The 26,807-nt window shown below is 51.0% G+C and overlaps 2 non-coding genes and 1 pseudogene across 2 annotated transcripts; 1 reads left to right on the top strand and 2 right to left on the bottom strand.

Moving 5' to 3' along the window:
- Nucleotides 1–2,511: 2,511 nt before the first annotated feature.
- On the bottom strand, nucleotides 2,512–2,664 carry LOC119451090 (5.8S ribosomal RNA). The gene has a single exon (XR_005191660.1). It is a non-coding gene; the product is annotated as a 5.8S ribosomal RNA (ribosomal RNA).
- A 1,683-nt stretch (nucleotides 2,665–4,347) lies between these two features.
- LOC119451229 (small subunit ribosomal RNA) lies at nucleotides 4,348–6,161 on the bottom strand. Its single transcript, XR_005191754.1, has one exon. It is a non-coding gene; the product is annotated as a small subunit ribosomal RNA (ribosomal RNA).
- Nucleotides 6,162–23,851: 17,690 nt separating this feature from the next.
- Nucleotides 23,852–25,283, top strand: LOC125945138 (uncharacterized; annotated as a pseudogene).
- The last annotated feature ends 1,524 nt before the right edge of the window (nucleotides 25,284–26,807 follow it).

The following is a 26,807-nucleotide window of genomic DNA, read 5'->3' on the forward strand; positions in this document are numbered from 1 at the left end:
GGCATGCGGGAGGCCTCAACCCAGAAGGCCTCCCGTACACCCATTGAAAGTTTGAGAATAGGTTGAGACGTTTCGACCCCAATGCCTCTAATCATTCGCTTTACCAGGGGTGACTGCTCTCCCATCGAGCGCCAGCTATCCTGAGGGAAACTTCGGAGGGAACCAGCTACTAGATGGTTCGATGGTCTTTCGCCCCTATACCCAGGTCGGACGATCGATTTGCACGTCAGAATCGCTTCGGACTCCACCAGAGTTTCCTCTGGCCTCGTCCTGCCCGGGCATAGTTCACCATCTTTCGGGTGCCAACGTGTGCGCTCTCGCTCCGCCCCGGCGACGAGTGAGCGCCTGGGACGGGCCGTTGCTGCCCTTTGTCGGCCCTGTGCGGTCCGGGATCGCAACGCAGCCCGCGAGCGGGCCTTCACGTTTCATTGCGCCATTGGGTTTCGGGAGACCCATTGACTCGCGCACATGTTAGATCCTTGGTCCGTGTTTCAAGACGGGTCGGGTGGGTTACCGACCTACTCGCCGCAAACCACGATAGCGCCTCCGCGGGAGAATTGCCCGCTCGCAGCGGCTTCTCGCCGGCCAACCCGCCGCCACGGGACCAACCCGGACAGCAGGAGACGACAAGCTTGCCCAGCGGGTTCTCCGCTCCGTTTCCGGAGGGCGTCATCGTTCGGGCCTCCGACAACCGGGAGAAGCCCATGGGGCTGGACGGGGTGACGAACCTTCGTACACGGCGAGGTATAACTCCCGCGAGCCGTCCCCGAAGGGACGGGCAGGACACCTCCACAGCCGGACTCAAAGTCGTACTTTTCCCATTGACCCGCGTCCGTCGCGGCGTTCTACCGGCGGTGGGAAGTGCGCACCCCGGAGACCGCGTCTGCGTGCCAGCAGCCGGAACAGCCCCCGAAGGGGGCGTTTACCCGACGCCGCCGGCTCCGCGATCGTCCGGAGACTGAATCCCACCGCTTTCGAGCTTCGAGGGCCCACCCGTTTACTCTAAGCGGTTTCACGTACTCTTGAACTCTCTCTTCAAAGTTCTTTTCAACCTTTTCCTCACGGGTACTTGTGAACTATCGGTCTCTCCGGTCGTATTTAGCCTTAGATGGAGTTTACCACCACTTAGGGCTGCACTCTCAAGCAACCCGACTCACGGAGGCTCCATCCCGGGCGCGCAACGGCGGGGACGGGCCTGGCACCCACTCTGGGACAAGCCCCTGTCAGGGGGACTTGACACCGTCGCAAACACCCGAGGAACGTCGCCTCCCATACACACATTTCCCGACCGCCTGCAAGGACGGGGGATCGGTGCTGGCTCGGTCCCGTTTCGCTCGCAGCTACTCGGGGAATCCCTGTTGGTTTCTTTTCCTCCGCTTAGTGATATGCTTAAATTCAGCGGGTTGTCTCGCCTGATCTGAGGTCGACAACGGATACATCGCTTTCGCCCATTCCAGCGTGCTGGAAAGGACTCGACACGTTCGAAAGCCCAGCGCGAACCTGAGTGCGACGCCCTACACGTCCTTCGCCCAACACGGAGCTACTTATAGACGAGGCTGGCAGGCGGTTTACAAACCGCCTGCGCGCGTGCGGCGCACGAGCAGTTGCGTGGCAAACGACCGTGTCCTGCAGCCCAAAACACCGCCGAGGCATGCCGCCCACGCAGCGCGCCGCTTCAGCGGGCGCCGCAGGACGGACTCGTAGCCTGGCAGAGGGCATCGTCTCGTGTGGCGTCGCCCCTGCCCCAACTGGAGTGGCCCAGTCTTTTCGGGGCAGAGACTGCGAAGCACTTGGACCGACGGCGGACTACGACGGAACGCTTCAGCCCCGCCAACGGGCAAACCCACGCTTTCGAAGGAGACATTTTCCGCTTCGCGGCGACTATTTCGTCGTGCAGTTTTCTTCGCGCTCGCAGACGGCGCACTCGCGTAACCGCATCACTACCGCTTCGGGGCGCACCCTTGTCCTCCCCGTTCCGCGCAAGAATTTTTTCCGATTCCTATTCCTGCGACGAAACCCAGACTAGGGCGCCTGCACCCGTGCGGTGACGCGGACGAGTGACCTTTTTGCAAGAGCTCGACGTACTCCGAAGGCAAACAACGCAACGTGCGATCACGCTCGCTTAGCGCACGGCGCGGGAATCGGCCGGCATTTGCTTCCCGCGTTTGTCCGTGCACGCAAGCTTCCGACTCTCTCGCAAACGTGCGCGCTACTGCTGTCGCAACAGACGTTTGCGCCTCGCGATTCAGACCGCACTTTCCCTGCAGGTGTCCGACTCCATCCTGCGGCGGTCTCTTCGGAGGCGCGCACTAGCCGCGCTGCAGTAGTACAATGCCTCGTTTCCGTCTCTGCGAAGTTTGGCACAACAGTTCAGTTCGCCACCGTCTCCTCACGTGAGGCCGCTGGCGCGTGGCTTCAGCACTCAACGTACTGTCCGTGATGCCGACGCGGTCAAAACGAGTCGACGGACGCACGTTCCCTTGTGCGCCGAAGGCTCTCTGATATGTGATCCGACCCTCAGACAGACGAAGCCAAGGGAAGACCCAAGGCCGCAATGTGCGTTCAAAGAATCAGTGCTCAGTGTGTCCTGCAATTCACACCAAGTCTCGCAGCTGGCTGCGTTCTTCATCGACCCGAGAACCGAGTGATCCACCGCTTAGAGTCGTGAAAAGTAGTTTGTTCAATTCCGTACAGTACAACCAGGGTTTTAGGCACGTGGCGTCTCCCTGTGTGTGGTTTCGAAGGGCACCTTTCTGCGCGCGCTCCTCGAGTCTGCGCGCTCTTTCGACAGCCGCGTCTCAGACAGCTGGTAGCATATAGGCGCACCACACCCTGCTACTTGCGTGTTGCGTTTCCAGCTAAACCCCGCGAGCCTTTGTGTGCACGTAGCCTCCACTCTGTATGCACCAGGATCAGATGTAGGACCAAGATGCAGTGGAGCCGCTCACGGCTACACACCCGCGGGGGCGTGGCTCCCCTTACCACGTCTTTTTCTTTTTTGCGAGCACTCGAAGCCGGTTTTCCCTGCCAACCACCCACCGGACCCGTGTGCTACGTGTGCACGTTCACATTGCTCCACGAAAATTGGAAAAAAGCCGCAAGGCCATGAGGGGGCACGAGCAGCTGTGGAGTCTTTCACGGCGACACGGCCACGGGTGGGGTCTCGCCCCCATCGACGTGTCTCGCTTTTAGTCATCAGAAGGGTACTCAAATTGACCACAATGTCCCTAACACACAAACACGCTTTCGCATCGGCGGATTGCCGCAGCACACCGCTGCTGATCCGACAGTCTACTTGAGACGACGGACAAGAGCCCGGCGCGCGTACTCGCGCGGCTCTCCAAAACCACTCGGCCAGTGCCAGGGACAGCTTTCGGCGCCGGAGCCGCAACAATTCTACTCGAGGCGGAAGACGAAGCCAGCAAGAGCCTGGCCGCAAGTGCGTTCAAGTTTCGAGACTTCAGTCCCTCGTCTGTCCGTAAATCCTCTTTCGACGTGCGGCGCCTTCCCAAAGCGCACAAGTCCGTTAACCGCGGAACGCGTCCGACGTAGCAAAGCCGCGTTTCCTCTCGTACTTCGCAGCAGCGCCGCCTTTCCCTCGGCGGCGGGCGAATAGCCTGCCAACGTCGTCGCATTCAACCGCGATCTCGACATCTCGCGCGTCACGAGCAGGAGCCGACCGGCAGCCTCCGGCCCTGTCGGGCTCGGTGGCACTTGCCGCGGAGGACGGGAGGGCGTTATGGGCCACGGTTCCTATTGTACTTGGCAGCCACACCCTCGTACCGCCAGTTCCATGACCGACCGAATGCCGCGCCGTTCCTTCAGTACTTGGGCAGCAACATAGTCGGGTCGTTACTCCATACTCGCCGCAGGAAGCGACCGGCAGCCGCCAGCCTTTTCAGACTCGGCGGCGTTTGCCGCGGAGGACGGGAGAGCGCTTGCACCGCAGTTCCAACTATGAATGATGGATGGCAGGCAGCTTTAGCTCTCGACCGCCAGTTCCTTGACCGACCTCTACCGTTCCTCTCGTACTGGGCAAAGCTTTGTCGGGTCGTCTTACTCCCATTCCGCGCATGAGCGTCGAGGCGGACTGAAAGCCCACCCATGAAAGTGCGTTACGCCGTTTGTACCCACGGGCGCGGCCAAGCCAACCGTCCAAGGTTGCAGCCGCCGCCCGCTGGGCGCAACAAATGGGCACGGGGCGCCCCTCAGAATTCAGGCAGTCCCCGCGCATGTTCGGGTATAGCCGTCCCCGCGTCCAAGCGGGGACAGCGGCGGAAAGCGTCGGGCGCAGCGAGCCGCTCCACCCACACGGGGCAGAAACGATCGTCACCCTTCACAGTCCGGTAATGATCCTTCCGCAGGTTCACCTACGGAAACCTTGTTACGACTTTTACTTCCTCTAAATGATCAAGTTTGGTCATCTTTCCAACAGACCGGCGCAACCGAAAGGCCGCGCCGGACATCGGTCGAAGACCTCACTAAATCATTCAATCGGTAGTAGCGACGGGCGGTGTGTACAAAGGGCAGGGACGTAATCAACGCGAGCTTATGACTCGCGCTTACTGGGAATTCCTCGTTCAAGGGGAACAATTGCAAGCCCCTATCCCAATCACGAAAGAAGTTCCACGGGTTACCCAGTCTTTTCAGACAGGGATAAAGACACGCTGCTTCCTTCAGTGTAGCGCGCGTGCGGCCCCGGACATCTAAGGGCATCACAGACCTGTTATTGCTCTGTTTCGTGCGGCTAGGAGCCGCTTGTCCCTCTAAGAAGGTTGTAAGGTGCTGGGAACCCCGCACCTATTTAATAGGCTAGAGTCTCGTTCGTTATCGGAATTAACCAGACAAATCGCTCCACCAACTAAGAACGGCCATGCACCACCATCCACCGAATCAAGAAAGAGCTCTCAATCTGTCAATCCTCCCAGTGTCCGGGCCGGGTAAGTTTTCCCGTGTTGAGTCAAATTAAGCCGCAGGCTCCACTCCTGGTGGTGCCCTTCCGTCAATTCCTTTAAGTTTCAGCTTTGCAACCATACTTCCCCCGGAACCCAAATACTTTGGTTTCCCGGAAGCTGCCCGCCGAGTCATTTGAGTAACTCAGGCGGATCGCTGGTTGGCATCGTTTATGGTCAGAACTAGGGCGGTATCTGATCGCCTTCGAACCTCTGACTTTCGTTCTTGATCAAAGAAAACATTCTTGGCAAATGCTTTCGCAGTAGTTCGTCTTGCGACGGTCCAAGAATTTCACCTCTAGCGCCGCAATACGAATGCCCCCGTCTGTCCCTCTTAATCATTACCTCGTATTCCAAAAACCAACAGAACAGAAACGAGGTCTTGTTCTATTATTCCATGCAAGTTTATTCAGGCGACTCGCCTGCGTTGAGCACTCTAATTTTTTCAAAGTAAAAGCACCGGCCTTCTCGAGGCACACAATGAAGTGCACCAAGAAAGGACCGGCATGATGTTCAGTCCGAGCCGTCGCATCGGGTAGATGCACTACTCGTCTGGAACTGAGATCCAACTACGAGCTTTTTAACCGCAGCAGCTTTAGTATACGCTATTGGAGCTGGAATTACCGCGGCTGCTGGCACCAGACTTGCCCTCCAATTGATCCTCGTTAAAGGATTTAGAGTGTACTCATTTCAATTACGGGGCCTCAAAAGAGTCCCGTATTGTTATTTTTCGTCACTACCTCCCCGTGCCGGGAGTGGGTAATTTGCGCGCCTGCTGCCTTCCTTGGATGTGGTAGCCGTTTCTCAGGCTCCCTCTCCGGAATCGAACCCTGATTCTCCGTTACCCGTAACAACCATGGTAAGCAAGTAACCTACCATCGAAAGTTGATAAGGCAGACACTTGAAAGAAACGTCGCCGGCTCGTGGCCATGCGATCAGCACAAAGTTATCCAGAGTCACCACACAATACGGGCCGAAACCCGATCGATCTTGGTCTAATAAAAGCACCCGTCGCCCAAAGGGCTTCAGGCTCACTGCATGTATTAGCTCTAGAATTGCCACAGTTATCCAAGTAGGAAGAAACGATCTAAGGAACCATAACTGATTTAATGAGCCATTCGCGGTTTCGCCTTATTTCGGCATGTACTTAGACATGCATGGCTTAATCTTTGAGACAAGCATATGATTACTGGCAGGATCAACCAGGTAATCGTTCAACTGCGCGTCCAGCCATGCCGGACGCCGTTGTTGCGACGCGAGGCCACCTTCAGGCGCCTCAGCACGCTTCGTTTTTGCAAAGCCCACCTCTTTGCACAGTCCGAGATGACGGCGTTCGAGCTCGCTACGGCGCCCTCCCCGCAGGGCTGGGTATCGCCACGCGGCAAGAAGCACGCACACTCTCGATAGATTCGTTGCGTCGACTCGGTCACGGCTTGCGGGATTTGCCATCAGCCCGCAGCACTGGTGGACCGATCGGCGCTTGCAACGTAGCCGAGACGGCAAAGCCGCCAAGCGACGGGTCACGCCCGCGCCTTCGGCGCTTTCTTATTTGACTCGTCCGAGGACGATGCGGAACACACCTCGATATCGTGGATACGGCGTCGTCCGACAACCAGCCCCTAACGCATCAAGCGGATGAGGCTGCAGACGATTGCCGAGGGATCCACGGGAGAGGCTCCGGGGACACGCTTGACGGGCACGGAGCCCGCCGCATATCAGACACCCAGGTCGCACGCACTCGGGGGCGACTGCACTCCAACCCCCATATAATAGCAGCGATAAGTACCCAGACCTCCATGGGGCCGTACTCGTGGCATTTTCGACGGGGATTTGGCGGAAATCGTGCCGCACCTTGACGAACTTTGAAAGTTTACGTCGGCTGCACAGGGCCGAAGTCGTGAAAACCAACACCGCGCAAGAGGGTCGTGATCGTCAATGTTTCGCCAGCGGCGAGTACGGCTTCGCGAATATTCACGTGCCTGAACCACCGCGCATCCTGTGCTGACTTTCACGGCGAACGAGCTTTCCGCTGCCGCACTTTCTCTGCAAACGTTGTGCCACGCACGGTGCTGTGCTCCATGACCGTTGTTTTGGACGGTGGCTTGCGTACTCGTCGGCGTATTTCCACCTCTCGCGTGCACCACGGTGCCCCAGCTCACCGATTCAAGGCAAACGTGCGAGCCGCTTTCGGTATTTCCACGGAAAAGTTGCGCTGAACGTCGCTTGCGCGCGCCGCCCCGGCTGACGCGGTTTCGGACTTTGCCTCTGCGAGCGGTCGCGTACTCGTCGGCGCAATTCCCGACGTCGCCGCAGTGCGTGAATCGCACAAAACGCACCCGGACACCGCAAATTGAAAAGTGGTACGATGTCGGCCGGGGCCGCATAGCTCCTTATAATAGCAGCGATAAGTACCCAGACCTCCATGGGGCCGTACTCGTGGCCGCCGGCGGCAGTTAGCGCCGAAAGAAATTCCTCATTTTTGCTTTTCAAGCGTGTTTCCACCTCTCGCGTGCACCACGGTGCCCCAGCTCACCGATTCAAGGCAAACGTGCGAGCCGCTTTCGGTATTTCCACGGAAAAGTTGCGCTGAACGTCGCTTGGCGCGCCGCCCCGGCTGACGCGGTTTCGGACTTTGCCTCTGCGAGCGGTCGCGTACTCGTCGGCGCAATTCCCGACGTCGCCGCAGTGCGTGAATCGCACAAAACGCACCCGGACACCGCAAATTGAAAAGTGGTACGATGTCGGCCGGGGCCGCATAGCTCCTTATAGTAGCAGCGATAAGTACCCAGACCTCCATGGGGCCGTACTCGTGGCCGCCGGCGGCAGTTAGCGCCGAAAGAAATTCCTCATTTTTGCTTTTCAAGCCGTGTTTCCACCTCTCGCGTGCACCACGGTGCCCCAGCTCACCGATTCAAGGCAAACGTGCGAGCCGCTTTCGGTATTTCCACGGAAAAGTTGCGCTGAACAGTCGCTTGCGCGCGCCGCCCCGGCTGACGCGGTTTCGGACTTTGCCTCTGCGAGCGGTCGCGTACTCGTCGGCGCAATTCCCGACGTCGCCGCAGTGCGTGAATCGCACAAAACGCACCCGGACACCGCAAATTGAAAAGTGGTACGATGTCGGCCGGGGCCGCATAGCTCCTTATAGTAGCAGCGATAAGTACCCAGACCCGGGCAAAAAAGCGATCATCGTGTGTGCCCAAAGCCGCTCACCTTATTCGGACATGCTGTGTTGCATGCATGCATGCTTCGCCCTAGGAACGAAACGTGTTTTTATTTTCAAGCGGTTTCCACCTCTCGTGTGCACCACGGTGCCCAGCTCACCAATTCAAGGCAAACGTGCGAGCCGCTTTCGGTGTTCCACGGAAAAGTTGCGCTGGTGAACGTCGCTTGCGCTGCCGCCCCGGCTGACGCGGTTTCGGACTTGCCTCTGCGAGCGGTCGCGTACTCGTCGGCGCAAATCCCGACGTCGTCGCAGTGCGTGAATCGCACAAACGCACCCGGACACCGCAAATTGAAAAGTGGTACAATGTCGGCCGGGGCCGCATAGCTCCTTATAGTAGCAGCGGTAAGTACCCAGACCTCCATGGGGCCGTACTCGTGGCCGCCGGCGGCAGTTAGCGCCGAAAGAAATTCCTCATTTTTTGCTTTTCAAGCCGTGTTTCCACCTCTCGCGTGCACCACGGTGCCCCAGGTCACCGATTCAAGGCAAACGTGCGAGCCGCTTTCGGTGTTTCCACGGAAAAGTTGCGCTGAACGTCGCTTGCGCGTGCCGCCCCGGCTGACGCGGTTTCGGACTTTGCCTCTGCGAGCGGTCGCGTACTCTTCGGCGCAATTCCCGACGTCGCCGCAGTGCGTGAATCGCACAAAACGCACCGGGACACCGCAAATTGAAAAGTGGTACGATGTCGGCCGGGGCCGCATAGCTCCTTATAGTAGCAGCGATAAGTACCCAGACCTCCATGGGGCCGTACTCGTGGCCGGCGGCGGCTGTTAGCCCAGAAAGAAATTCCTCATTTTTGCTTTTCAAGCGATGTTTCCACCTCTCGCGTGCACCACGGTGCCCCAGCTCACCGATTCAAGGCAAACGTGCGAGCCGCTTTCGGTATTTCCACGGAAAAGTTGCGCTGAACGTCGCTTGGGCGCGCCGCCCCGGCTGACGCGGTTTCGGACTTTGCCTCTGCGAGCGGTCGCGTACTCGTCGGCGCAATTCCCGACGTCGCCGCAGTGCGTGAATCCCACAAAACGCAGCCTGACACCGCAAATTGAAAAGTGGTACGATGTCGGCCGGGGCCGCATAGCTCCTTATAGTAGCAGCGATAAGTACCCAGACCTCCATGGGGCCGTTACTCGTGGCCGGCGGCGGCTGTTAGCGCCGAAAGAAATTCCTCATTTTTGCTTTTCAAGCGATGTTTCCACCTCTCGCGTGCACCACGGTGCCCCAGCTCACCGATTCAAGGCAAACGTGCGAGCCGCTTTCGGTATTTCCACGGAAAAGTTGCGCTGAACGTCGCTTGGGCGCGCCGCCCCGGCTGACGTGGTTTCGGTCTTCGCCTCTGCGAGCGGTCGCGTACTCGTCCGCGCAATTCCCGACGTCGCCGCAGTGCGTGAATCGCACAAAACGCACCCAGACACCGCGAATTGAAAAGTGGTACGATGTCGGCCGGGGCCGCATAGCTCCTTATAGTAGCAGCGATAAGTACCCAGACCTCAATGGGGCCGTACTCGTGGCCGCCGGCGGCAGTTAGCGCCGAAAGAAATTCCTCATTTTTGCTTTTCAAGCCGTGTTTCCATCTCTCGCGTGCACCACTGTGCCCCAGCTCACCGATTCAAGGCAAACGTGCGAGCCGCTTTCAGTATTTCCACGGAAAAGTTGCGCTGAACGTCGCTTGGGCGCGCCGCCCCATCTGACGTGGTTTCGGACTTCGCCTCTGCGAGCGGTCGCGTACTCGTCGGCGCAATTCCCGACGTCGCCGCAGTGCGTGAATCCCACAAAACGCAGCCTGACACCGCAAATTGAAAAGTGGTACGATGTCGGCCGGGGCCGCATAGCTCCTTATAGTAGCAGCGATAAGTACCCAGACCTCCATGGGGCCGTACTCGTGGCCGCCGGCGGCAGTTAGCGCTGAAAGAAATTCCTCATTTTAGGGGCGAAGCTCCTTATAGCGGCACCCGTTCCGTCCCCGTCGTAGTAGTAGTAGTAGTGTGTAACCAGTCTCAGAAAAATGAGAAAAAAATTCCGATGTTATGTCTGTAGCGCAAAATCAAACCAGGGACCCCTCGCTTCCGAGCGCGCGGCGTTAGCCCACTACGCCACGAAGCGGACATGGACAAACGCACCACGATGGCTATAAATACCCAACATTAACGAAAGGCCGCGTTTCTAGCGCGTTTCTAACACGTTTGTGCTAGCGCGTTACGGCCCGTGTAAGAAGCTGGTGTAATACGCTGTGGCCTCTCCACCTTACCTTCAACGCGTTTCGAACGCGCTGCCCAAAGCGGTGGCAAGTCAAGTTCAAGTCGAGGAGCGTTTATGAATACGGGGGTATACTCTCTCAGCAGTCATGTGATGGCGTCGGCAAACGCGGTGCACGTTCCGGCATGTGTAAATGGCTGCCTAAGACGCTGTGGCCACTCCCCCTTACTAGAGAGTACTGCACGTTTCTAACGCGTTTGTGCTAGCGTCCCCTTAAGCGGGAGATCCGATGATTCCCTCCGGAGCTTCGCCCACTCATCATCATTCACTTCGTGGATATGCTGTGATTTTTTTGCTTTTCAAGCCGTGTTTCCACCTCTCGCGTGCACCACGGTGCCCCAGCTCACCGATTCAAGGCAAACGTGCAAGCCGCTTTCGGTATTTCCACGGAAAAGTTGCGCTGAACGTCGCTTGCGCGTGCCGCCCCGGCTGACGCGGTTTCGGACTTTGCCTCTGCGAGCGGTCGCGTACTCTTCGGCGCAATTCCCGACGTCGCCGCAGTGCGTGAATCGCACAAAACGCATGCGGACACCGCAAATTGAAAAGTGCTACGATGTCGGCCGGGGCCGCATAGCTCTATATAATAGCAGCGATAAGTACCCAGACCTCCATGGGGCCGTACTCGTGGCCACCGGCGGCAGTTAGCGCCGAAAGAAATTCCTCATTTTTGCTTTTCAAGCCGTGTTTCCACCTCTCGCGTGCACCACAGTGCCCCGGCTCACCGATTCAAGGCAAACGTGCGAGCCGCTTTCGGTATTTCCACGGAAAAGTTGCGCTGAACGTCGCTTGCGCGCGCCGCCCCGGCTGACGCGGTTTCGGACTTTGTCAACACTGGCGCTCGCCGCTTTGTCAGCGCCATCTCTGAACTCTGCGCCCTGTTTGAACGGCTGCTAGCATTCTTGAAAGCGTCCGTCCGAATTGATACACCACTTCGTCCTCAGTAGCGCGGCGATTTATGCTCCAAATTTGCGTGAAACGCTGCTTGCGCGTCCCGCCACTGCTGATAAGATTTCGGATTTTGAAGCTGCAGGCGGGCTGCAGCTATAAAATTTGGGCGAATGCACCTGCGCGAAGCAAGTGCCCCGCTTGGTCCTCTTGCGGCATTTAACGTGAGTGTAATTCTTTCAGTTAATATGCAATACGAAGCCTCAAGCCACCTGGGATTACTGGAGGGAAAGTGAGACCAATATTGTTTACAAATTGTTTAGAAACAATGAGGACGTGCACCTTCCAGCCATCTGCCTTCCCCATCAAAAAGCATCTTTGCTGCGCGTAGTTGGAACAAACGCTTTTTCGGGTGCCTTTCAATGCAAACACACCTGTTTCTTTGCGTTAAAAAAAAGATAATACTGGGCTTTTACGTGCCAAAACCGCGATCTGATTATGAGGCACGCCGTAGTGGACAACTGCAAAATAAATTAGACCACCTGGGGTTCTTTAACGTGCTCCTAAACCTTATTGCACAGCTAATTAATTTTTTTTTCATTTCGCCCCCATCGAAAAGCGGCGGCCGTGGCTGGGATTCGATCCCATGACCTCTCGCTCAGCAGCCAAACGCCATGCCCCCTGACCAAACACGGCTGGTTTGTTTCTTTGTGTACTTGCTTTTGTTAGTTGTGTTTTTTTTTCAGTTTCGTTGTAACTGCTTTGCTGTTTATTCACTGTCAGATACAAGGTTTAATAAAGCAAGCCACTTTTTTTTTCTTCTTTTTTTGTATTTCTTGCCAAGAAGTTCGAGCTGTTTTTATTCCCCGGCCGCCACTGTCATCATGAAAACGAGTGTTACCTCGCGCCGTCTAAGTTTTTTACGCCATGGCGACGGACTTCGCGCTTGCTATTTCCGTAGAGAGATGGCGGTAACGTGTTTTGGCATCCATATCAACAGTCACTGGCCACCGCTGATATTATTCAAACAAGCGCTCCAGCTTTCTTACGCTATGACGCACTTCGGCGTTCTTATTTCCGTACATCCATGACGTGGTTTTGACTCTTTCAGTGTGGGCGCTCCTGTGTGTGTGCGTGTGCGCGCGCGCGCGCATGCGTGCTTGCGTACGTGCGTGCGTGTATATACGTACATACATACATTTATACAGGCTTTTTATGCGACTAGAACCGATGATTTTATTGACAGTGGGCAGCCACAACTCTATGAAACCAATGACATATGTTTTGCTGTCATGTGACGCTCCTTATGGTAAGTTTTATGTTGCGCCTAATTAGTTAATCAATAAGGATCAATTGCGGAAAATGCTTAATATTAACGTTAGGGCCAATTACGTTTCATTTCGTTCTTAAGGGCATTTCAACACGACCGAGCTATTTTTTTTGCAGCAACACACGTGCAGGGTGGTGAATTATACCGGCGTTTAATGAAAGCCCGCGAAATGTTAATTAACCCCACGTAACTGAGCTTATGTGCTACGCTATTGCGTGCACACACACAGTCACTCACACACGCATATATATATATATATATATATATATATATATATATATATATACAGCGGGCTTCAGTGATCACTTTCAAAAACGCCTAAAGGTTGCCTGTGGCAGAATGCCCAAGTATAGTTCATGAGCTGGTCTGCTCTAAGTGGCGGACATTACTTGCACAAGCAATTGAAATGCTTAGCCGAATAATAAACAAAAAGTCACTAATTAGGTTAACTAATTACCTGATGGACCACGTTGCAATTTACAAATTGTAGCCGTGGAGTTTGCAATTCGGATCCACTCGAAACGAATTCTCGGGATGACACCAGTTTTGAGATATTGATGTAGATATTAATGTAAGCAGCTCTCGCGTACACCACGGTGCCCCGGCTCACCGATTCAAGGAAAACGTGAGAGCCGCTTTTGATATTTCCACGGACAAGTTGCGCGGAACGTCGCTTGCACGCGCCGCCCGGCTAATGCGGTTTCGGACTTTGTCAACACGCGCGCTCGCCGCTTTGTCAGCGCCATCTCTTAACTCTGCGCCCTGTTTGAACGGCTACTAGCGTTCTGGAAAGCGCCGTCCAAATTCATACACCACTTTGGCCTCGGTAGCGCTGCGATTTATGCTCCAAATTTGCGTGAAACGCTGCTTGCGCGTCCCGCCCCTGCTGATGCGATTTCGGATTTTGTAGCTGCAGGCGGGCTATAGCTATAAAATTTGGGCGAATGCACCTGCGCGAAACAAGTGCCCCGCTTGGTCCTCTTGCGGCATTTAACGTGTGTGTAATTCTTTCAGTTAATATGCAACACGAAGCCTCAAGCCACCTGGGATTATTGGAGGGAAAGTGAGACCAATATTGTTTACAAATTGTTTAGAAACAATGAGGACGTGCACCTTCCAGCCATCTGCCTTCCCCATCAAAAAGCGTCCTTGCTGCGCGTAGTTGGAACAAGCGCTTTTTCGGGCGCCTTTCAATGCAAACACACCTGTTTCTTTGCGTTAAAAAAATATAATACTGGGCTTTTACGTGCCAAAACCGCGATCTGATTATGAGGCACGCCATAGTGGACAACTCCAAAATAAATTAGACCACCTGGGGTTCTTTAACGTGCTCCTAAACCTTATTGCACAGTTTATTCATTTTTTTTTTCATTTCGCCCCCATCGAAAAGCGGATGCCGTGGCTGGGATTCGATCCCATGACCTCTCGCTCAGCAGCCAAACGCCGTGCCCACTGACCAAACACGGCTGGTTTGTTTCTTTGTGTACTTGCTTTTGTTAGCTGTGTTTTTTTTGCAGTTTCGTTGTAACTGCTTTGCTGTTTATTCACTGTCAGATACAAGGTTTAAGAAAGCAAGCCACTTTTTTTTCTTCTTTTTTTGTATTTCTTGCCAAGAGGTTCGAGCTGTTTTTACTCCCCGGCCGCCACTGTAATCATGAACACGAGTGTTACCTCGCGCCGTCTAGGTTTTTTACGCCATGGCGACGGACTTCGCGCTTGCTATTTCCGTAGATAGATGGCGGTAACGTGTTTTCGCATCCATATCAACAGTCACTGGCCACCGCTGATATTATTCAAACAAGTGTTCCAGTTTTCTTACGCTATGACGCACTTCGGCGTTCTAATTTCCGTACATCCATGACGTGATTTTGACTCTTTCAGTGTGGGCGCTCCTGTGTGTGTGTGTGTGCGCGCGCGCATGCGTGCTTGCGTACGTGCGCGCGTGCATATACGTGCATACATACATTTATACAGGCTTTTTATGCGACTAGAACCGATAATTTTATTGACAGTGGACAGGCACAACTCAATGAAACCAATGAAATATGTTTTGCTGTCATGTGACGCTCCTTAAGGTAAGTTTTATGTTGCGCCTAATTAGTTAATCAATAAGGATCAATTGCGGAAAATGTTTAATATTAACGTTAGGGCCAATTACGTTTCATTTCGTTCTTAAGGGCATTTCAACACGACCGAGCAATTTTTTTGCAGCTACACACGTGCAGGGTGGTGAATTATTCCGGCGTGTAATGAAAGCCCGCCAAATGTGAAATAAACCCACGTGACTGAGCCTATGTGCTACCCTATTGCGTGCACACACACACACACAGTCACTCACACACGCTTATATATATATATATATACAGGGGGTTTCAGCGAGCACTTTCAAAAATTCTTAAAAGTGCAAACTGCAAAATCTGTAGGCGCATATGCATAAAGCTTCTTACAATTTCTGAATAGCAAAAGTCATGCTTTTTTACTTCGCGTGAGGCAATCTTACCAACGCAAATCGTTTGTCGCAGCAGTTATCCGTGATTACTCATTCAAACAATATCATTAAGCTAGACCGGTTGAAAGACTGACGGCCGCACATTTCGCATCCCCTAACAAAGACGAGGTGGAGTTATCCGAGCTGGAGCTGTGGTCTGGAAAAAAAAGGAAGTAATATAAGTTTGATGCTTACACACAACGCGATTGCAGAAACAAATTTCAGCGCTGTTTCCACAAAACAGTGCATTCAATTGATGTACGTCAACTCCTGTTATATTTTGTGGTACGATTTATGCTAAAAATATGGCACAAAAATTTAACAATCCAAATTCTTATTTTAACTGCTACTGTATTGCAATAACAGGTTTGGTAATGCTACTTTCTCAGCAGTTGCCTGAAAACACTGATCAGTTTCTTACAGCTAAATAATAGTCATCACTGAATTTCGTATTAACTTGTCAATAAGGCACTGAGAGATTAGTTTGTTCAACCTATTTCTATACTTGTCTTCCTAGTTCTGAAGAATGCCTATTACTGGAAGACGGTATTCCAAATGTTGTAAGCCACTGGTAAACGGTCTATGAGCATTTCCTATTATACACCAATTCGTTTTGCACAGGGGGAATTGCGGGAACACCGGAGCGCGTGGCTCGCTCGATCAGCGCCGACGTAAGCACCTTGGTACGCATTGCGCGCCAGCGCGACTTGACCAGAAGGTAAATTCGTTCCTTCTGAACAAAAACTGCTCGCGTGCTTAGTTCTCAGTTAACAACCGCGAACATCGCACATCAGAGATGAATATTCGATAAATAAGAACAGACAAGAAGGCGTTTTTTTTCGTTTTTTTTTCACGTACATTTTGCGGGGCAACGTAAAATGCACCCGGCGCCGTAGCAGGAACGCGAAGGAAACGGCACTTGCATTGCTTTCTGCACTAGTACAATGCTCCTTCAAATGGTCTCCGCACCTTGTGAAGCTTTAGGTGACTTGCACTGTCTAACCAAAAACACGCAAGTCTCTAACTTAACCGCTTCGTGCGTGCAGCAAGCATTCAAGGATTTTCCTCAAAGATAAATTATCAGTTTTTTTATTCCATAAAGCGAACAGCAGTCGCCGAGATATAACGAAACGCAATTTCCGTCACTTGTTCAGCTGGCACGCACGAGCGCGCGCGCGCACGCACGCTAACACACATGTATATATATATATGTGTGTGTGTGTGTGTGTGTGCGCGCGCGCGCGCGTGAAATACGTGGGTTTATTATCTATTTGGCGGCGTTTCATTAAACCCCGGAAAAAATCACTACGCAGAATGTCATGCATGTTGCCGCAAAAAAAAAAGATGCATCGGTCGTTTTGGAAGGCCCTCTACAAAGAAACGAAACGCACTGGGCCCTAAAGTGAACACTAAACACTTTGCGTAATTTATCTAAATTGATTAACTAATTAGGCGCTACATAAAACATACCCTAAGAAGCGCCACATGACGGCCAAACTCGCCAAACCTCTTCTTTAAATATTCCTGAGAGCTCAACGAAATTTTCACCATTTACAGAGTTTGCGCTCACTTTTTCAAATCTGCTGTTAGTTTTTTTGATTGCTCATTTGGTGAATGATTCGCACGCCATGCATCTGTCAAAACAATGCATTTTTTGTGGAAGCTTAGGCAATACTAGTGAGCATAAGAAAACACGAAGAAATAGCTCATATTTCTCCCTATAAATAGTACCATTCAATACAGCCGCAAAAATATACTGCAACATTCGTGCTTAGTCTACAAAAAAATTACAACGCCTAGTTTCAGTTTTACCATGCTCAACGAAGAAATTTTCATAATTATAATTCCCGAAAATATTTGTGGAAAGCTCTGAAAGTTGTTTCTTTGCATTCAGGACATGTTAAAGGATAAGCATGCGAAATTTCATTATGATCACACTACGTAAAGTACGCAAATTTTAGTGCACAAACTCTATAAACGCTACAAATTGAAGAACTGGGACAAACACGTTTGAATGTTTAAAGATGCTGGACTTCGGCCGGGAAACGGTTTTCTTTTCCCATTTTCAGCAAAACTGCCGTGATGCCGATGTGAGCGATGGGGAGAAGGGGGCATGCCTACCTACATCCCCACTAAAAAGCAAGAGCAAGCAACGCCACGGAGCAATATGCCGCGTGTGCGAAATTCGGAAAAATTCGCACTTTCACGAGTCTGGGCGAGTGCTTCTTGCATTTTTCGCTGTGTTGTAGCTGATTGTCAGCTTTGATTTTTTTAATACATAGGAGAGGAGGCTTGGAGGAATGCAAAACAACAAAATAGATTTGTTTTCGGACAAAACAATTGCCGTTTTTCGAAATTTGCGTTTTCCCCCAGACCGAGCACGACTCATTACCCTTTCACTACGGCTTCACCGTCGCGCAGCGCTGCTCTGCGCTAAGCCGAACCAACAGGCAAAAAAGTATGGGCGTCATCTATGTACGGACAAAAAGCGCGAAGTGCATCGTTGTGGCGTACAAATGCTAGATGGCGCGCGGTAACACTCGTCATAATTACAGTGAGGAGCGGTTTTGTGCCTTTAGAAAATCTGTCGAGCATATAGCTGTTAGTTGCGGCACTTGTCGCATTTTTCTCGTTAAAATAAAGCTAATTTCATCAGTCTGCGTTGAAAAGTCGCCGAGTTAGGTCGGAATATCTCTGCGGCCTTTTTTCTAAAATGGCGGCGCCCATACTTTTTGCCTATTGGTTCGGCTTAGCGCAGAGCAGCGCTGCGCGACGGTGAAGCCATAGTGAAAGGGTAATGAGTCGTGCTCGGTCGGGGGGAAAACGCAAATTTCGAAAAACGGCAATTGTTTTATCCGAAAACAAACCTATTTTGTTGTTTTGTATTCCTCCAAGCCTCCTCTCCTATGTATTAAAAAGAAATCAAAGCTGAGAATCAGCTACAAGACAGCGAAAAATGCAAGAAGCACTCGCCCTGACTCGTGAAAGTGCGAATTTATCCGAATTTCACACACGCGGCATATCGCTCCGCGGCGTTGCTTGCTCTAGTTTCTTAGTGGGGATGCAGGTCGGCCTGACCCCCTTCTCCCCAGAGCTCACATCGGCATCGCGGCAGTTTTGCTGAAAATGGGAAAACAAAACCGTTTCCGGTCTAGCATCTTTTAAACATTCAAACGTGTTTGTCCCAGTTCATCATTTTGTAGCATTTTTAGAGTTTGTGCACTAAAATTTGTGTACTTTAAGTTGTGCGATCATAATGAAATTTTGCATGCTTATGCTTTAACATGTCCTGAATGCAAAGAAACAACTTTCAGAGCTTTCCACAAAAGTTTTCATGAATTATAATTTCGAAAATTTCGAAAAAAGAAAATGGATAATGAGAGGTATACAGAAGCACAAGATAAAGAACGTGTGGTCTACTTGATTAAATCTAGCACCCTAATTGTCACCCCCCCATATCAAAGGTAATGCCATTAAATCATCCCCGTCACCATCATATACAAGCATGATGGGAAAAGCAAGGGGGGATCTCGTTGTTGTTGTTTTACAGTACGAGACAAACGGAAATCACGAGATGGCTACACATGAGCAGGTAAAGCCAACGCAGGGAACTGCTCGTATTGGCCACCCAATCGCATCTGCTAAGCTGCATATGTGGCCGTGGCGTTTTCGCCACCAGTAGGGTGCCAGTGGGAAACGCCTCTTGTCTACGCAAATGTGTACCAGGCATGTCGACAGTATGCTTGTTACAAGACAGTCAGCCAGTAGGCACAACAACGGCACACATACCTTTTAAGATAAAACCGCAATATATACACGAAGTTCAATTAGCGAGAACTAGTTATTAGCACGGTCGGGACGATGGCTTTTGCTCCTAAGCAGTCGTGGATGGATGGCACTTCAAAAATGCACACTGTTGAGATTGCTTGAAAATGTTCTTGCTTGATCGATTTGGTACAGAAAGAAGCGGTACGTGTTCGAGCCGGCTCGTTGTGTACAGGTGCGTGCGCGGCAGCTCGCCGCCCGCCGTTAGCTAGCTGTTCGCGGGCCACTATTCGATTGGCTGTCTTTGCTCGCAAACGGTCGCGGCGCCGACACCGTCGCTAGCCGCAATATAATGTCACTCAGCTGTGCAATGCCTGCACAGCTGAGCCGATTCACCGTGCACCCCTTGTAGCCGTGCACTGCAGCATGAGCTAGACAAGTATCGAAATGTTTGACAGCGGACATCGATTTTGATTAAAAAAAGTTCCATTTACACCTCGCTTCATGTAGCGGAACTTAATTTGCGAACCGATGTTTATGTAGACGGTGGACTAGCACAGGAATTGGCGACCAGCAACGCTGGTTCCGAGTTAAACGTTTCTCGTGCCCACGCGTAAATTCGCTCGTGCCCACGCGTACGTCAGCACAGCCGTGGTTTCAGATAGACCATTTAATTAGGCATGTACGTGGCCGCGCGCGTTGGTACATAATATACCAAAATTCGCCCTACGATTTCTGCATTTTCAGCGAAAGTAAAAAAAAATTAAGGACGATCCACGCTTGTGAAAACGTATGAAACAGTAGTAAACTCTGTAAGCGTTGGTGTATAGCGCAGTAGGTATGAAGCTCTCTTTCGGACCGTGAGTACCCGCGTCTCTTTTTTTTCTTTTTCTGTCTGCGTTTCTCTTTCTTTTCCTCTCTGTGTGTCTCACGCTCTCATTTTCTCTTTCTCTGGCCCATAGCAAGTTGTCTTACAATCGTCGGTACAACGCAACGGTACAACGACCAAGCATTTATGGTACCCATAAATTCTTGTTCTGCAAGAGTGGGTGCCATAGTCCAGTGGTTATGGTTAGTGGCTAGCACTCCCCTTCGGATCGTGTGTACCCTGGTTCGAATCCCGCCGCGCCAAGAAAGTTGTGACTTTTTTTTCCATATCTCTCTTTCTCCACATTCTCTCCACATTCTTTGCTAGAAACTGCGAGCACCAGAATAGATTCTATATTTCTTGATTTGGCAAAAAGCACTTGACAATTTCCGCCTGTTTCCGTCTTTATATAAACAGTGGTGGTCCTTTAGCCTATTTTTTAAAGCAACCGAAGTCTGTCAGTATACAGGGTGTTTTTTTTAGCTGCACCAAATTTTTAAAATTAGTAAAATGTAAAGCTTGGTCAAGTTATGTTTACCATTCGAGTGTACGGATTGGCGGCCTCTAGATAATACAGAGCAATTTCCGCACTTACGTGCGTAATTAGCAAATTTACTCTAATTAACTTTCTAATTATCAACAATAGGTGGCTATAGCAAATGAGTACTTTGGGGCCCGTCCTCGACACTACCTAGCCCAAGGATCGAATTTTGAATAGCGGAGTTCATGTGGGAGCTACGCGAACAATTAGTTCCTCTTGGCAGGCTGCTTGAAACTGAAACTGGACGCAAAAAGAGCGTCTCTGTCGTCGATGTCGCCACCCCCCGGCCTTTCGTCACGTCTCCGACGTCACTGCTGGTCCGACCAAACGAGCAGCTTGCGTTATCTCCTTGCTGTCTGCGGCGTTGACCTAACGCTTCAATGCCGGCGGGCCGCCAAATTTACTTCGTCATTCCGTCGGGCGCCACATTCCGCTGTGGCGCCAGCCCCGCTCCTTGGGCTTTTAGATACTACAGGCGCGGCGTCATATCAGTCTGTATCAGCGAACGCCGCGGATAGCAAGGAGATAACGGAAGCTGCTCACGGGCCGCCGCCCCCCTGCCTAGCTCGGAGACGTGACAAAAGGCAGGGGGGCGGCGACAGCGTTATGCCATGTTATCACCATGTTATCAGCTTACTTGTTTTCTCGCATTAACCTGAATTGCTTTGCTATTTACTTGTTCAAATCGTAATTATTTCGCTGCTGTGTGTAGACAACTTGACATCTTTGCTGCACTTGCTCTAACGAAATTTGTTTTCTTCTTTTTATTTAGAACAGCTTCTGTAGTGTGTGTTTTATTTTCGCGAGGGAGAAAATAAATTCTTCTTTTTCTAGCGTTAGGTAGTGTGAACATTCTCAAATTTGAATACACACACACACATGTGTGTGTATGTGTGTAATGTGTATGGATGTGTGTAATGTGTATGGATGTGTACACATGTGTGTGTGTGTATGGATCGGAAAACATTTCTTTAAATGGCCAGGAAAATATCGCTGACGGTTGTGTCGTCGTTTATTGCTTGTGCATGTGCTGCAGAAGAACCATTTTTGTAAGGGACCACGGAAATGCAAGGAAAAAAAAGCGCACGGAAAAAAAAAAGAATTGTGATGGTGGCAAATCAGAACCTGCTTCAGAATCAGAACGTTGTTTCTTCTTCTGCAGTTGCTCTAACCGAAATTGTTTTCTTTTTTCTATTTAGAACAGGTATTGGGCTTTGGTAGTGTGCGTTTTTACTTATAAATAATTCTTGTTCTAGTTGCAGCGCTAGGTAGTTTGATCATTCTCAAATTGGAACACACGCACACTGTGTGTTGCATTGGCTGCAGAAGAACTGTTTTTGTAAGGGACCACGGAAATGCAAGGGAAAAAAGCGCACGAAAAAAAATAATTGTGATTGTGGCTAATCAGAACCTGCTTCAGAATCAGATCATTCTCAAATTTGAACACACGCACACTGCTGCAGAAGAACTATTTTTGTAAGGGACCACGGAAATGCAAGGAAAAAAAGCGCACGAAAAAAAAAAGAATTGTGATTGTGGCAAATCAGAACCTGCTTCAGAATCGGAATGTCGTTTCTTCTTCTGCAGTTGCTCTAACCGAAATTGTTTTCTTCTTTCTATTTAGAACAGGGCTTTTTCTCAAATTTGAACACACGCACACTGTGCTGCAGAAGAACTATCAAGAAAAGAACTAGCAAGAAGAACTAGCAAGAAAAAAAGCGCTCGAAAAAAAATTGCGATTGTGGCAAATCCTGCTTCAGAATTATTCAGCCGAGGCAGCAAAGAAAACAACAAATATTCTTAAATGTAAATGTGTTCTGAAATGAAAATTTGGCCATTTTGGACGCCTTTCTTACTGGTTTAGTTTTCATTAGTTACTACAGTTAGCACGAATTAAATTTTATGCATTCAAATGCAGCTCCTTATTACCCCCGCAAACGCGGCCAGTTTTCATCAGTGATACGTGGCGCTTGCCTACCCTGACTACGAGCGCACCTAATAAAAAAAACACACACAGGAAAACAGAACACGTCAACAGCCGCGGGAAAGAACCCGCAAGGTCCGCTACCACGTCAACCGGGGCGGCAAAGAAAGCCTTTAAGCCGCACTCGACGCACCGCAAGTCCGCCAGGGTAGGAAGGAGAAAAAAATCGGGGTAGAAGGAAAAAAAAGCCCACGTAGAAGCCACCCAGTCACCGAAATTGGCCCGGGATTCCTCCTGCTCGGTGTTGACAGTCTGCGGGCGAGTGGGGCGGCGCGCAAGCGCACGGCAGTCCCTCACCACGTCAGCCGGGGCGGCCAAAAAACCGCGTCAACCGGGGCGGCAGGAATAAAAAAAACACCCCCCCCCCTTTCAAAGTACGCGCGAGGCGGCAGCATGCAACGCTCGCGCGAAGGGCCTTCGGCGAAGCGCGAAAGGCCTCTGTCGCTTTGCTGACCTGCTCAAACAGGGGGCTTGTCACTGCAAACACCCCTTCCTTGGTACGAGAAAAAAATGTGGTTGATCCCTCTTATATAGGAATCAGTATAGAACACGAAAGTGAAACGTGTCTTCACAGAAGTAGTGTAATGTTTATTGCACATTGATATATAATGTATATTGGTGTTTTGTGGCTAAAGCGCCCTTAGGCGTTGATGCACCCACGCTGACGCCTGGTGGCACGTCTCCTCCATCACGACTACCAACGTCGATGACCATGAGCAACCGTCGTGCATATGGAAGCTGCACTACGCTGCACACGCTAGCACAACGCGAAAGACGAAGCACGTAACGGACACACTAATACAACGCGCAAGACAAAGCACGTAACTGAATCGTCACCGAGTCAAATCAGCGCGTACAGCGCGTCGTAATTGCAGCCTCCGCGATCAACTTCAGAAACATTTTCAGAGCTAATTGCGGAGGCCACGCTCCGCTGTGCTGAGTACGGTGAACGCCACCTAGGTGGCGTTGGTAGTGCTTCTTGATGCCAGCGTCCCTTCGAATGCTGGCATCGAGGCGTCGTAGTGCTGAGACCACCGAAGCGTTCACTGTCGGTGCGCGTTAGTGTCATAATGCAGTACTTCTCTTTTCTGCTCGTAGGCGGCGGCACCGCCCCGAGCAAGAGCGCGGGTACACGGAGGAGTGTTAGATATATAAGGCGCGTCTGTGTAGCTCTCTGCAAATGCGTTTGTGGCCCAATGAGTTAAACGCTCGGCGATCTATCATCGCGGACCGAGAGGTCGTGGGTTCGATTCCCAAATTTTGCATGTTTGTGGAACTTTTTCTTCTGGTTTCTTTCTTTGTATTATGTTTTATGACGTATTTCCGTGACGGAAATACGTCAGTGAAGTCTTGGTGGACCCCGGCATAAAACACTTTCGTGTTAAAACACCCCTTCTTTGGTGCGAGATCAGGTCACACGTGCGATTCCCTCTGCTCGCACTGCGCGTCGCCCCTTCGCGCATTCTCCTGTAAAAACCACAGATTCTTCTCTCGCACACTGGCCCGCAATTGCGAGATCTTTCGCTCATACGGCGCGCCGCCCGTATGAGCTTTTCGCAAAAGACATGGCGGCTCGCATTCGTAGTCTGGGGCGCGATCTTGTACGCGTTCCAAAATAGAACGGAGGCGTTCCGTTCCATCGAGCCGCACACGATTGGTCAATTTGAACGTCGCGGTTGAAATTGGCCAATCGTGTGCGGCTCGATGGAACGGAACGCCTTCGTTCCATTTTGGAACGCGTACAAGATCGCGCCCCTGATCTCTGCGAAAACCGTGCGCTTCTCGTCACTGCCGCACCTCAGCAGCAGCAGCAGGCACAACACACTTTGGTCGCGTCCCGCCCAGCGACTTGCGCGCTGCGGCAACAACGGTCCCCATCCGTTGTGCCGTTGTGTTGCCGTTCGCGGCAACCGTTTTGTGCGAGTTTCACCGCAGCAAAGAGCTCGCACCTTTTTTTTTATTTTTCGTCCGTTGGTCCTCCACTTTCGGACGCGCAACACACACTCCGCACCTGTCGGCAGCACTGCGATCGCATAAGGCGCCTCGGGAAGGATGTACGTTTCAGTTTTGTACCGCGGACAAACCTTCCAGTCAGAGGCTAAGCCTCAATAGATCGCAGTGTGGTGGTTGCTCTACTACTTACGACACCACGACAGGTACCTAAGTCGTCTTCAGACGTTTTGACACTGCAGCGATTCAGGCCAGCCATAGCCCCGGAGAGCGACCGGTGGCCTCGACAATACTCGGCCTCCGGTGTGGCGCTCTCTGGGTTCATTTGGCGTCATCGAGCCGGGAAGCGCGGCGGCTCGCCGCGCTCGACCCGGCGCTAATCTTACCCGCTTTCGCCGCAAGTGCACACGATATCGTTACGGTGCTTAGACGGGATTCTGACTTAGAGGCGTTCAGTCGTAATCCCACGGATGGTAGCTTCGCACCACTGGTCTCTCGACCAAGCACGTGAACCAAGTGTCCGAATCTGCGGTTCCTCTCGTACTGAGCAGAATTACTATCGCAACGACCGGTCATCAGTAGGGTAAAACTAACCTGTCTCACGACGGTCTAAACCCAGCTCACGTTCCCTATTAGTGGGTGAACAATCCAACGCTTGGCGAATTCTGCTTCGCAATGATAGGAAGAGCCGACATCGAAGGATCAAAAAGCGACGTCGCTATGAACGCTTGGCCGACACAAGCCACTTATCCCTGTGGTAACTTTTCTGACACCTCTTGCTTAAAACTCTTAAAGCCAAAAGGATTGAGGGGCCCCGCTTTCGCGGTCTCGAATCGTACTGAAATTCAAGATCAAGCAAGCATTTGCCCTTTTGCTCTACGCGAGGTTTCTGTCCTCGCTGAGCTCGCATTAGGACACCTGCGTTACCGTTTGACAGATGTACCACCCCAGTCAAACTCCCCGCCTGACACTGTCCTCGGAACAGGTCGCGCAGGCCCGACCGGTGCCGCCCCGAAGGGAGACCGGGGGCCCATCGCTTGGCGCTAGAAGCGTGGACAACTCAATGGTCCGCTTCCCGCTCCACCGAGTAAGTAAAGAAACGATGAGAGTAGTGGTATTTCACTGTCGGCCACGAGGACCCCGCCGAAACGAGGCCGTATCCCGCGACCTCCCACTTATGCTACACCTCTCATGTCTCTTCAGAGTCAGACTAGAGTCAAGCTCAACAGGGTCTTCTTTCCCCGCTGAGTTTGCCAAGCCCGTTCCCTTGGCTGTGGTTTCGCTAGATAGTAGATAGGGACAGAAAGTGAGTGAGGCAAAGAACTGCCTCCCTGCTCCACTAAAGTATCGCAGGTTGGAGGATAAGAAGGTAGATGAAAAAGAAAAAGAAAAGTGAAATGTGAAATGTGATGAAAAAAGAGGTGAAAAAAGAGAGAGTATAGGTAAGATGTTGAAATGGGTAGGGATAGAAAATGTAAAGGGGTAGGAAAAATTTAATTAGTAGGAAAAGGATAAAGATAGAGGGAAGGAAGTGAAAAGATTGAGACTATCACCATCAGCGACCCCAGCCAAGGGAACGGGCCTGGGAGCGGGCATTTATTGAACACAATGTTTATACATAAAATAGATAAATAAAATTTTAGTCGTCTTGACTTACAAAACATCTTCATTCTGTGATGTACGTCGTCTTCTTTGTTTCTTCGTTTCTTCTGTCTTCTGTGAACTCTTGATATAGAAGACTTGTATATTGTTAGTCCGTTATTAGTGTTGTGGTTTTCATCAGTTCTTTTGCAGTGGCTGATTCACTAGCAGTGTTTGGTTTCAATAATTAGGTTATAGGTAGTTACAAGATAAAATGGTTTTAAATTGTTTTCTTTTATTGTAGAAGTTTGTCTCATGTTTTCGTGTTTTGATTTGAAGTTTCACTTGTCTAGTCGAGTAGGTGGGGATGACTCCCTCTACTATGGACGTTCACCTCTCGCTCTATAACAAGTGATTGTTTATTGTATAGGAAATGAATTGTGTGTTGGTTACTATAGAAAAATTTATACCTGGGAGTTTTGCTCGATTATTAATTCAACCATTCTTTCTAATATTTCAAAAGTTTTCTTTTCTTTGATTATCTCTGGTTTTCATTTAGCTATTTGTTTTCCAAGCATTTGCTCTAACTTCTTGCGTTCTTCTTTGACAGTAGGACAATTTTCTTAGTGATCAAAACTGAGACATTGTTTTTAATAGATAGGGACATTGTTTATTGTGAGGCGAGTAAATAAACAAGAATAAAAGCCTCGGCCCGCACCATATAAATATAGCAGGGAAATGCCAATTACAAAATAAATGAATAAGGACTAGCCAAATGGAATTTAGAGAAAAGGGGAAAAAAAGGAAAAATAAAACGCCAAAAAAATGTACCATCACCATCAGCGAAACCACCTCAAGGGAACGGGCCTGATCAGCGGGATTTATTATTACTTTGTTTTACATTTGTTGTACAGTCGTTGCTTGCTGACTAACAGAATTCTTGTTTACTCTGATTTCCGCACTCCCTCTGTGCTTCTGTTAATGAGTCTT

Source organism: Dermacentor silvarum, chromosome 4, assembly GCF_013339745.2.
Source record: "Dermacentor silvarum isolate Dsil-2018 chromosome 4, BIME_Dsil_1.4, whole genome shotgun sequence".
Classification (NCBI taxonomy): Eukaryota; Metazoa; Arthropoda; class Arachnida; order Ixodida; family Ixodidae; genus Dermacentor; species Dermacentor silvarum.